Source organism: Geotrypetes seraphini, chromosome 6 (genome assembly GCF_902459505.1).
Source record: "Geotrypetes seraphini chromosome 6, aGeoSer1.1, whole genome shotgun sequence".
In the NCBI taxonomy this organism is placed as follows: Eukaryota; Metazoa; Chordata; class Amphibia; order Gymnophiona; family Dermophiidae; genus Geotrypetes; species Geotrypetes seraphini.
In genome coordinates, this window is record NC_047089.1 from 123,981,575 (window position 1) to 123,994,202 (window position 12,628).

The 12,628-nt window shown below is 45.0% G+C and overlaps 1 protein-coding gene across 5 annotated transcripts in view; it reads right to left on the minus strand.

The window, feature by feature from the left end:
• ITGBL1 (integrin subunit beta like 1) overlaps window positions 1-12,628 on the minus strand; it is a 541,162-nt gene that overhangs the window by 67,776 nt on the left and 460,758 nt on the right. The gene's annotated exons all lie outside the window — the stretch shown is intronic.

Genomic DNA, 12,628 nt, shown 5'->3' on the forward strand with positions numbered 1-12,628 from the left:
GGTGGGGGGGGGGGTCCCAGATGGCTGAGGTTGCTATTTTGTTGCACAAATATTTTGCCAAGTTGTATGCTTCTCCACTGGCAGTTGAGCCAGATCTTATTATGGATTATCTTCGGTCGTCTGGGATGCCCTGCCTCACTGCAGACATTGTGTATAGTTTGAATTAACCATTCCAGGTGAAGGAATTGCAGAACGCCATTAAGGTGATGAAATCTGGAAAGGCTCTGGGACCTGATGGCTTTTCTAGTGAATTCATTCGGATGTTGAACCCCCCATATTTGCGGTTCTGTGATATCTTACTGTAATGCGGCTGTTGCCCAGGGTTCATTTCTGCGCTTCGCTAATGAAGCACTTATTACGCTGTTGCTAAAAACCTGGCAAATTGGCGGATGATCTGGGCTCTTACCGGCCTATTTCGCTGATCAAAGTTGATCTCAAGTTCTTTTTTCGCATTTTGGCTGATCGCTTGGCACCTCACCTTCCTAACCTGATTCATGAAGATCAGGTAGGGTTTGTTCGCGGTCAACAGTCTGTTTGCAATGTTCGGAAGGTACTCTTTTCTTTAGCTCATTGTCAGTTTCTTCGCATCCCAGCTCTTTTTATAAGTTTGGATGCCTCCAAGGCTTTTGTTCTTTCCTGTTGACCGTTGCAGAAAGCAAGGGCCTCCTGAGGGAGAGAGGATCGAGGAACAGATTGAAGAGGGTGGACGAAAACACCCCGAGGAGCCGCAGCAACAAGCAAGGGCCTCCTGCCTACCCGGCGAGGTCGGACCTGTGGGACTTATCAGTTGTAGAAACCCACACTGAGCAAGGCTGGAAGGCTCAGTGGGAACTTTTTAAATTTAATTTAATTTTACCTGTTTTAACTTTTACTTTGGCCCTGCCAACTTTCCTCAAACTTCGGACCAGGAGCAGCTTGGAGGACTCCTCAAGTGTGGGAGCGCACTCTGGCCCTCCCCTACGCTACCACGCTGAGCCAGTTGGAAGGCTCAGTGGGAGAATTTTGAATTTAATTTAACTTTTCCTGTTTGTTTGTTTTTGTTTTTTTTTATTTATCAAATTTTAGACATTATCATTTTTACAAATAATAAAGAAAGGAATTTTACAGAAACAAAAAGAAAAATAATATAACCTCAAAAGGTTATCTCAATAATTTCCTCAAGTCCACATAATTTGAGAGAGAACTAAACAGGCATTAAATGAAACAGAAACATTCAAACATAATCATGATCAAAAAAAGATCAAACACAATGGTGCTTTAATACTTCAGAAACTCCAAATATTAATTACGTGGTGACAGAAGAAGAAGAACTCGCTTCATGATGTTGTAAAAATTGTTCTAACTGAATGGAGTCCCAATAAACATAATCATTTTCCTTAAATTTAATCAAGCATTTGCAAGGAAACTTTAAATAGAATGTGGCACCCAAAGCTAACACCCTAGATTTCAAAACCAAAAAGGATTTTCTTCTTAATTGTGTTGCTTGGGCCACATCTGGAAATATCAATACGTTATCTCCACAGAATTTAGTTTGCTTATTTTGAAAATAAGCTTTCATTATTAAGGATTTATCTATCTCTCTTGTGCACGTTATAAGAAGTGTAGATCTAGTTTGGATTATATCCTGTGAGTCCTCTAAGAAACCAGTTAAATCAAAATCAATCTGTTCCAACTGATCTATACCCGGTTCTATGGAAACTTTTTTCCTCTGAGGAATATAATATAAGTTTGTTAGAGGCAAATTTTTTATGTCAGCCATCCCTAAAACTTCCTTAAAATATTTCTTAACCAATATTTCTGGAGACAACAAATGAGTTTTAGGGAAATTGACTAGGCGTAAAATTTTTGCTCTCTGCAAATTCTCCATTTTTTCAAATTTCATATGAGTGATATGAAAATCCTTAACAGCTTTTGAAGAAACTGCTTGTAATGTGACCATTTGGGACTCTGTTGTTCTAATCAATTTTTCCATAATCTTTAGGTTGGAATCAACATTTATAAACTTATCAATCACTTCCTGTGAAAATTTAACATTCTGTGTCACCACAGAATTTAATAACCCCTCCATTCGAGTGTTAATTAGCCATAAATCTTTCAAGGTAACTTCCTGAGGTTCAGCCAGGGGCTCTCTAGCAAACAAAGCCTCATCTTGAAAGGATAAGGCTTTTGGCATCAACCCATAAACTAATGAGGGTGATGTCTGTTGCTCAGAGAGTCCCACCGGCTGAAAACTGGAGCCAGAATTAGGCTCCAAAACGTCAGGAATAATTAGTGGAGGCAGTGGAATTCTACCTAGAGGACTAAGAGATGCCCCTGATAGCGAGTTCGCTCCCTGGCTATGGCTTAAGGCACTAGATGTAACAAAATGTCTATCTATGGGACCTGACAATATAGGCGTAGACACCTTAGCTTTCCCTTTTCTTTTTCCCATATTATAAATTTAATTCATACAGTTTCTCCCGTTTCTCCCAGTGTCTCCAAGGGGCTCCCCCCCAAAAAAAAAAACCATCCACCCCATACATGGACCTTTTAGCCTACCAACTCTCATGCTCCACACTAAAAAGTTCACTAAACTGAATACTCTGCTACATAACACCAGGAAACTGGACCACAGTAAGGCCTGAACTTGAAGACATAAGAAGTTGCCTCCGCTGGGTCAGACCAGAGGTCCATCGTGCCCAGCAGTCCGCTCCCGCGGCGGCCCATCAGCTCCATGACCTGTAAGGTGACCGGCGTCTAAGCCCTTTTAATCCCCTTAGCCTTCTCTGCAAGCCCTTTCATAACTTATCTCTACCTCTATCTGTATCCCTCAACCCCTGTGTCCTTCAGGAAATTATCCAATCCTTCCTTGAAGCCCGGTAGGGTACTTTGTCCTATTACAACATCTGGAAGCGCATTCCAGGTGTCCACCACCCTTTGAGTGAAAAAGAATTTCCTGGCATTGGTTCTAAACCTGTTCCCTTTCAATATCTCCGAGTGCCCCCTTGTTCTTGTGGTTCCCAATAGGCTGAAGAATCTGTCCCTTTCTACCTTCTCTATACCTTTCATGATCTTGAAAGTCTCTATCATGTCTCCTCTGAGTCTCCGCTTTTCCAGGGAGAAGAGCCCCAGCCTTTCCAACCTGTCTGCGTAAGAAAGGTTCTCCATCCCTTTTACCATTTTCGTCGCTCTCCTCTGAACCCTCTCAAGCATTGCCATGTCCTTCTTGAGGTATGTTGACCAAAATTGGACACAGTACTCCAGATGCGGGTGCACCATCACGCGATACAGTGGCATGATGATTTCCTTCAACCTGGTCGTAATTCCCCTCTTAATAATACCAAACATTCTGTTCGCTTTCTTTGAGGCTGCTGCACATTGTGCCGTTGATTTCATTGTTGTATCTACCAGCACACCCAAGTCTTTTTCAAGGTTACTTTCCCCTAGCACTGATCCCCCCATTTTGTAACTGAACATCGGGTTCTTCCCTATATGCATGACTTTGCATTTCTCTATATTGAAGTTCATTTGCCATTTATTTGCCCACTCTTCCAGTTTGTTTAGGTCCCTTTTTAGGTCTTCACATTCTTCCGCCGTTCTAACCCTGCTACAGAGTTTGGTGTCATCCGCAAACTTTATAACTTCACACCTCGTCCCCGTTTCCAGGTCATTTATGAATACATTGAACAGTAGCGGTCGGAGCACTGACCCCTGTGGAACACCGCTCGTGACCCTTCTCCAGTCCAAGTAGTGACCCTTCACTCCAACCCTTTGCTTCCTGCCTGCCAACCAGTATTTAATCCATCTGTATACGTCCCCTTCCACCCCGTGGTTCTGCAATTTTCTAAGTAGCCGCTCATGAGGTACCTTATCAAAGGCTTTTTGGAAGTCGAGATAAATGATGTCTATGGGCTCCCCTTTGTCCATCTGGCTGTTTATCACTTCAAAGAAGTGCAGTAAGTTTGTTTGGCACGATCTTCTCTTGCAGAAGCCATGTTGGCCCTCTTTCAGTTGTCCATTTTTTTCTATGTGCTCACTGATGCTGTCTTTTATCAGTGCTTCTACCATCTTGCCCGGGACTGAAGTCAAGCTTACCAGCCTGTAGTTCCCCGGGTCGCCCCTCGCTCCCTTTTTGAAGATAGGTGTGACATTCGCTATTTTCCAGTCCTCCGGGATCTCCCCAGTTTTCAAGGATAGGTTACAAATGTGTCGGAGTATTCACGCTATTTCGTTCCTCAGTTCTTTTAGTACCCTTGGGTGGATTCCATCCGGGCCTGGTTATTTGTCGCTCTTCAATCTATCTATTTGTTTGAGGACATCCTCTTGGCTTACCTCTATTTGCGACAGTTTTTCTTCTTGGTCTCCACCTATGATCTCTTCTGGTTCTGGTACATTAGATGTATCTTCGCTCGTGAAGACTGATGAGAAGAACTTGTTTAACCTGTCAGCTACCTCTTTCTCCTACTTTACCACTCCCTTTCTGTCTCCATCATCTAACAGTCCTACTTCCTCTCTCGCCATTTGCTTCCCTTTAACGTATCTGAAGAAGGTTTTGAAGTTTCTTCCTTCCCCCACCAGCCTCTCTTCATATTCTCTTTTTGCTTTCCTAACCACTCGGTGACATTCTTTTTGGTTTTTGTGTTCCTCCCAGTTCTCCCCGGTTTTGTCCGTTTTCCATTTTCAGAACGATTTTTTCCCCAAAAAGTTGTCCTGTTCCTCACAAAGTGGAAGCCTTCCTCCTCGCACCATCTCCTCAGCCATGCATTTATTGCTTGTAGCTCGGTCTGCCTCTTCACATCCGCCCTCGGTACCGGCAGGATCTCCGAGAACGCTATCCTCTGTGTCCTCAGCTTCAGTTTCCTTCCCAGGATCCGGAACTGCTCAGTTAGTGTAGTCCCGCTGTAATTTCTTCTGTTGACATCATTTGTTCCAACGTGGATCATCACTGCTGTCTCCTCCATCTCGGCTCCCTCCAGGATTCTCTCGATTCTGTCGGTGATGTCCTTTGTTCTTGTCCCTGGGAGACATGTCACCAGCCGGTCCTCTCTCCCTCCTGCTACGTGGCTGTCCATTTCTCTCAGGATTGAGTCTCCCACTACGATTGCAAATTTCCCCTTCTTCAGCTTTCTCTTTGGTCTCAAGTCAGTATCCTCGATGTGGGTCAGTACTTCTCCCTCAGGAATCCGGTGAGTTTTTGCCTCCTCTGCTCGCTCGATTTTTCCGTGGGGTCCCTCATCCCTGGTGTCTGGCTGTTCCAGTCGCCCATCTGTTGGTTCCTGTCCGCGCTGCTGATGGTCCTGTTCCTCCACCCTCCTGTAGGCCTCTTCGATGAATTTCTCGAGCTCCCTTACTTGCTCCTCAATGTGGCTCTCTCTCATGGGGTCCTCAGGTGTCCTGTACAGTTATTCTGAGGTGCGGTGTCCCTCCAGCTCCCGGACCCTGTCCTGTAGTCTACCGACCTCCTTCCTCAGGCCTTCCAGTTCCTGACTCCGACTGTATATGTACGCCTGCCTCCCCGAGGGGTGATAGTCGTACATATGACACTCAGTGCAATACACTGGGAAGCTCCTCTGGGTTCCTGCTGCTTCCATTTCTCTTCCTAGTTTCTTGGAGTGTGGTACGCAAAAGTGGTCCCTACTGTGCAGCTAGATGAAGAAGAGAGAAAGAAAGAAAGTGAGAAGAAAGAAGTACTTGCTACTTACTTTCTAGTTTGATCTGCTGGGCAGCCTGGTCTCCTGGCTCCTTCTCAAGGCTCCTTCGCAAAGGCGCTCTCGCTAAGGCGAGCATCTTTGCCGCTTGCCTTCACCACGCGCCGAATGGCTGCGCGCCGTTGGCCCCCCCCTGTTTAAAGGGGAGTCCGGGCGCTGACGCTGGTAGTGACGTGGTGTGGGTGGGCGGAGCTAACTCTCACCGCTACCCGGTCCTTGCTCCCACCATCCCCTGCCTCCTCCTCGCTCGCCTCGGTCCCCACTCTCCTGCTGCTCTCCGCCTGCCCTCAGCTGCCGCTTGCTCTGCCTGCCTCCTCCACGCGGTCATATATTGAAACTCAATAACAACTGCTTCAACCTAATCCTAGGAGATCTAAACCTACACCCTGAAGACCAATCATCCAAACAAGTAGATAACTTTATTTCATTTCTTGATGCATTATCATTCCAGATTTTAGACCCACAAACCAATCATGAGAAAGGTCACCAACCTGACATCGCAGCCTTCATGAACCATCAACCATCTCTATCAGAAATTCATACATCTAATGGAATATGATCCCGATCCCTCTGGCCAGACCACTACACATACTTCAACATCAACTGGACCAAAAACAAAACCACACCAAAATCCAAAAAAGTAACCTACACCTCACGCATACACATCGAGCCAGTCAAATTCTGGAACATAATAGATGATTCAATACAGGAATGCAATCCCAAGGACTCAATTCACAATGGTGCAAACTGAGCACTCACATCCACTACAAACCAAAACCAAAAGCAAAACCAGCAGACGATCAAACCAATGGTTTGACAACGAACTACTCCTACTTAAAAGACAATGTAGACGACTAGAAAGAAAATGGAGAAAAACTAACCTAGAACATACAAAAACCGCCTGGAAAATACTAAACAAACAATACAAACTACAACTAAAGGATAAGACAAAAGCACACTACACCAACTTAATAGGCACAGAAACTCAAGACCCCAAAAATCTATTTCAAATACTAAAAAATCTAACTGACACCAAACCCTAACTGAACACTAACAATACTCCCCCCCTGCCACCCTCTTAGCAGAACACTTCAAGACCAAAATTACAAATGCCAGAGCTACCCTCAACGGTACCCCAACCCACCTAAAAGAAATCACAATACCCCCCACAAAAAAAGAATCAACAACTGCAGACAGAACCTGGTCCCACTTCCCTACTATACAATGGTCCGACCTTAGCAAACTCTACAGAAAGTACAGCCACGCATCATGTGACCTCAACCACTGCCTACCATATCTCTTAAAAACCTCCAGCACAAAATTCCGTGCCCTTCTACTACAATGGATACAAACCATGCTCACAGATGGCCTTTTCCCAACTGACCCCAGCGAAATCATCCTAAAAGACCCGATTCTAAAAGACCCTAAAGGAGCAATGGATCAACCATCCAATTACAGACCCATTGCCTCAATACCTCTCTATGTCAAACTAACAGGAGGGCTAGTAGCCAAACTCCTCACTAATTATCTGGAAGACCACAACATACTCCACCCCACGCAATCCGGCTTAGAAACCAACTTCAGCACAGAGACACTACTAGGCTCCCTTGTTGACACAGCTAGACAACACTTCAGCACATGCAAAAAAATGCTGCTCCTACAATTGGATCCGACAGCAGCATTTGACCTGGTAGACCATAACATCCTACTGCAAATTTTGGACACAATAGGTATCACTGATAAGATATACTCCTAGTTTGAAGGATTCCTAAAATCCAGAACCTACATAGTAAAGTCGAACAAAGAAAAATCGGAACCTTGGTCCAACCCCTGCGACATACCCAAAGGATCCCCACTATCCCCTACTCTCTTCAATCTCTATATTGCCTCCCTTGGTGCCTGCCTGGACAAACTAGGCCTAACCTCATATAGCTATGCAGACGACATCACCATTCTCATACCTTTTGATCAACCCAAGCCTTATATGACAAACACACTACACCGAACACTAGAAACAGAAGCTGAACTCAGACAAAACAAAATTCATCCTCCTCGAAAATAACAAAGTCCCAACCATGACCAATATAGAAATTAACTCAATCAATTACCCCATTCAACCCACCCTAAAACTCCTAGGAATGATGATAGATAAATGCTGCACCATGCAACCACAAATCAATGAAACAATACAGAAATCATTTGCAGTTATGAGAAACTTAAGACAAGTTTGAAAATTCTTCAATAGAACACAATTCCGGCTCTTAGTACAATCCTTAGTCCTAGGTCTTTTAGACTATTGCAACATTCTCTACCTCCCCTGCCCAGAAACAATGATAAAACAACTACAAACAATCCAAAACACAGCACTGAGACTTATCTTTTCATTGAGGAAACATGACCACATCACAGAGGCATAACTCAATTCACACTGGCTTCCAATTCTGGCAAGACTACTATTCAAATTCTACTGCCTACTATTTAAAACCATAAATGGCGACAGCCCAACCTACCTGAACAACCGCCTTATCCAAACTACATCAAATAGACATAGGAAAACCCACACTCCATTCACACACCCTCCTATCAAAGAAGTCAAATGGAAAAAACTATATGATGGCCTCCTAGCCACACAAGCAGCAAAACTCGACAACCAAATCTCCAATCTACTGATTATGACCCCAGACTACAAAACATTCAGAAAAGAAATAAAGACCCTACTTTTCAAGAAATTCCTGCAAACGACTTAATACTGCTAGCTCCTTCCCACTCCCAATACCACTTCCCAATACCTTCCCAATTCCCCAAAGCAACCTCAACCACTCTTTATCTCCTCTAGAAATTACCAGATATCTTCTTGTAATATGTTTTTTTTTGTAATTCTTTTGTAATCCACCTTGAACCGCAATGGCAGAATAGAAATCTCTAATGTAATGTAATTGCCTTGAATACATTGGCGTTGGGGGATTCTATCTTGATGCCATCCGTTCACTGTATTGTAATCCTAGGGTGTCTCTGTTGGTTAATGGGACTCGTTTTGACTCCTTTTCTATCCTGTGGGCACTAGAAAGGATGCCTTCTTTCCCCTCTTTTATTTCTTATTACCTTAGAACCTTTACTTTGTACTTTGAGACTCTTTGATGAAGTGAGTGGGTTATGAGTGGAGGGTACGGTTGTTAAAACATTAGTCTTTGCTGATGACATGTTTTTGATTCTCACCCGACCTGAGGTCTCATTGCCAGCAGCGTTAGATCTTATTTTGGAATATGGCTTTTACTCTGGTCTTTCCATTAATTTGGATAAGTCAGTAGCAACACCTTCGCTTACAACAGTGCGTGATACCTGGGAATGGCTTTTCCTTTACAGTGGGCTGATTCTTCCTTGAAATATTTGGGTGTCCTTATCCCCAGTAATCTTTCTAGACTTTATGCTCTTAATATTGATCCCTTGTTTTGGACATTGACTACTAGGCTGTGCCTGTGGCAGGGAATTCCTCTTTCTCTGATGGGACGGGTCAGCCTGTATAATATGCTCATTGTACCTTGCTGGTTATATATTTTTCATGTACTTCCTCTTTATTTGAACTGAAAAGATGAACAGAAACTTATTCGATTAGTCCAACGTTTTCTTTGGGTGGGTAAATGACCTAGACTTCCTTATCGTATTGTGGCTACTCCCTGGTATAAGGGGGGCCTGGGTTTGTTGAATATCAGATTTTTGACTATCGGTTGTGGGATGCGACATATTAATGATTTCTTTAGGGGTACTTCTACCTTTACTAATACTTCTCTGGAGCTCTCCTGTTTTTGCTCTGTCCACTTTAGTTCCTACAGAGACAGCAAACTACAGACCAGTGAGTCTCACGTCTATAGTGTGTAAACTCATGGAAACACTGATCAAACAGAATCTTGACACAATCCTAGACGAAGAAAAACTGCGTGATCCACACCAACACGGGTTCACCCAGGGTAGATCCTGCCAATCTAATCTGATTAGCTTTTTTGACTGGGTTACTAGACAACTGGACGCCGGAGAGTCACTGGATGTGGTATATTTGGACTTCAGTAAAGCATTTGATAGCGTCCCTCATCGAAGATTACTGAACAAGCTGAAATCGATAGGATTAGGAGACATTCTAACTACATGGGTTGGGGATTGGCTGAGCGGTAGACTTCAGAAGGTGGTGGTGAACGGTACCCCATCCGAAGCATCGGACGTGATCAGTGGAGTGCCGCAGGGCTCGGTCCTGGGCCCGATTCTATTTAACTTATTCATAAGAGATATGACGCAAGGACTTAGAGGAAGGACGCCAAACTTTGCAACATAGTAGGCAAAAGCTTATTACCTGATAATATGACACACGACCTACTGTTGCTGGAACAATGGTCAACTACTTGGCAGCTAGGCTTCAATGCTAAAAAATGCAAGATAATGCACCTGGGTAAGAGAAACCCGCGTAGAATTTATGTACTAAATGGTGAGACCTTGGTTAGGACCACGGCGGAACGCGACCTAGGGGTGATCATTAGTGAGGACATGAAGGTTGCCAATCAAGTGGAGAAGGCTTCCTCCAGGGCAAGACAAATGAAGGGGTGTATCCGCAGAGGTTTCGTCAGCAGGAGACCTGAAGTTATGATGCCGTTGTACAGAGCCATGGTGAGGCCTCACTTGGAGTACTGTGTTCAGTTTTGGAGACCACACTACCGAAAGGACGTGCTGAGGATCGAGTCGGTTCAGCGAACGGCCACCAGGATGGTCTTGGGGCTCAAGGATCTCACGTATGAAGAAAGATTTATAAAATTCCGGCTGTACTCACTTGAGGAAAGAAGAGAACGGGGAGATATGATTGAAACATATAAGTACATCACGGGACGAATCAAGTCAGAAGATGATATCTTCTGGCTCATGGGACCCTCGACCACCAGAGGGCATCCGCTGAAAATCAGGGGAGGGAAGTTTCATGGCGACTCCAGGAAGTACTTCTTCACCGAAAGAGTAGTGGATCATTGGAACAGACTCCCACTCCAGGTGATAAAGGCCAGCAGCGTGACGGATTTTAAGAGAAAATGGGATACTCACGTGTGATCTTTAAGGGAGTAAATTCAGGGGAAGAGATACTTGGAATGGGCAGACGTGGTGGGCTATAGCCCTTTTCTGCTGCTTTTTTCTATGTTTCTATGTTTCTATCTTCATACTGTTCCTTCTTCTAGACCTGACTTATTAACTATTAAGTTATTACATCGCCCGCTACGATGGGTCTGGCAGTGGGTGTGCAAATTTCATGATATTCATGTGAGGGAATCCCTTTTTTGCCTTTATGGTTTAATGGTATTTCCCTCCTGGGGTGGACAGCTCTTTTTTTGTTCAATGGGAAGCACAGGGAATTCTTTATCTTTTTCATTTGGTATCTGATGATGGGAAAATTAAGTCTTGTGCCCCACTTCAAGAGGAATATGGCATCTCTCCCTCTGATGGCTTTGCCTATATGCCTTAAATCTTTAGGATCCCTCAATCTTGATGCTAACCATCAGGAATTACTGTCTACTGCTTCCACAATTGGTTCTCAGTTGCCTGTTCCTCTTATGTTTCACCATTGTCACTTAAAGGATAAATCCCCTTTGCTTGACCATTGTAGATTGGGTTCGTGACTTACAGATGGCCTTGCCAGATGATGTGGTATTGCAATCTATAAAGAGGTTGCCCACATTCAGAGCCCCTGCTTCCACCAGCCACCGGGTATCGCCGAAAGCCTGTGCAGGCTCTGTTCGGGCTGACTCTGCCCGCCCCAGCATCGGAGTTCTCTTCAGCCCTTAAGGGCCGCCGAAAGTTCATCCCCCCAGCGACTTCCAAGGCAGAGGAAGGAGGAAGCTTCCACCATCTTGTCCCTCCTTCCTCCGCCCGACGCCGATCAAGCAGGAGGGCTCTTCTTTTTCTCTTCAGAGCCCCTGCTTCCACCAGCCACCGGGTATCGCCGAAAACCTGTGCAGGCTCTGTTCGGGCTGACTCTGCCTGCCCCAGCATCGGAGTTCTCTTCAGCCCTTAAGAGCCGCCAAAAGTTCATCCCCCCAGCGACTTCCAAGGCAGAGGAAGGAGGAAGTTTCTGCCATCTTGTCCCTCCTTCCTCCGCCCGATGCCGATCAAGCAGGAGGGCTCTGCTTTTTCTATTCAGAGCCCCTGCTTCCACCAGCCACCGAGGATCGCTGAAAGCCTGTGCAGGCTCTGTTCGGGCTGATTCTGGCCGCCCCAGCATCGGAGTTCTCTTCAGCCCTTAAGGGCCGCTGAAAGTTCATCCCCCCAGTGACTTCCAAGGCAGAGGAAGGAGGAAGTTTCCGCTATCTTGTCCCTCCTTCCTCCGCCCGACACCGATCAAGCAGGTGGGCTCTGCTTTTTCTCTTCAGAGCCCCTGCTTCCATCAGCCACCAGGGATCGCTCTGTTCGGGCTGACTCTGCCCGCCCCAGCATCTGAATTTTCTTCAGCCCTTAAGGGCCGCCAAAATTTCTCCTCCCCAATGACTTCCATAGCAGAGGAAGTAGGAAGCTCTCATCTATCCTGCTCCTTCCTTCCTCCGCCTCACATCCCTTACGCAAACTGGATAACTCTGTTCTACCCACGAATCCTGATGCTATACTTGACCTTCTTCAAAGTTTTCTTGATGCTATTCTGATGCTATACTTGACCTTGTTCAAAGTTGTCTTTAGGACACTATCCAGGCACTAGCGCCTGACCTTGACCCTGTTCTAAATTTTTCCTATAGGATATTATTCAGTTGCTAAGTGCTCGACCTGCTCAAAACTCTTTATAGGACACTTTGTAGTTGCTAAGTGCTTGTTCTGTTCAAAGTTTTTTTAGGACACTATTTAGTTGCTAAGTGCCTGACCTTGTTCAAAGCTTCTTATTTGACACTATCCAGTTTGCTAAGTGCCTGTCCTTGTTCACAGCTTCT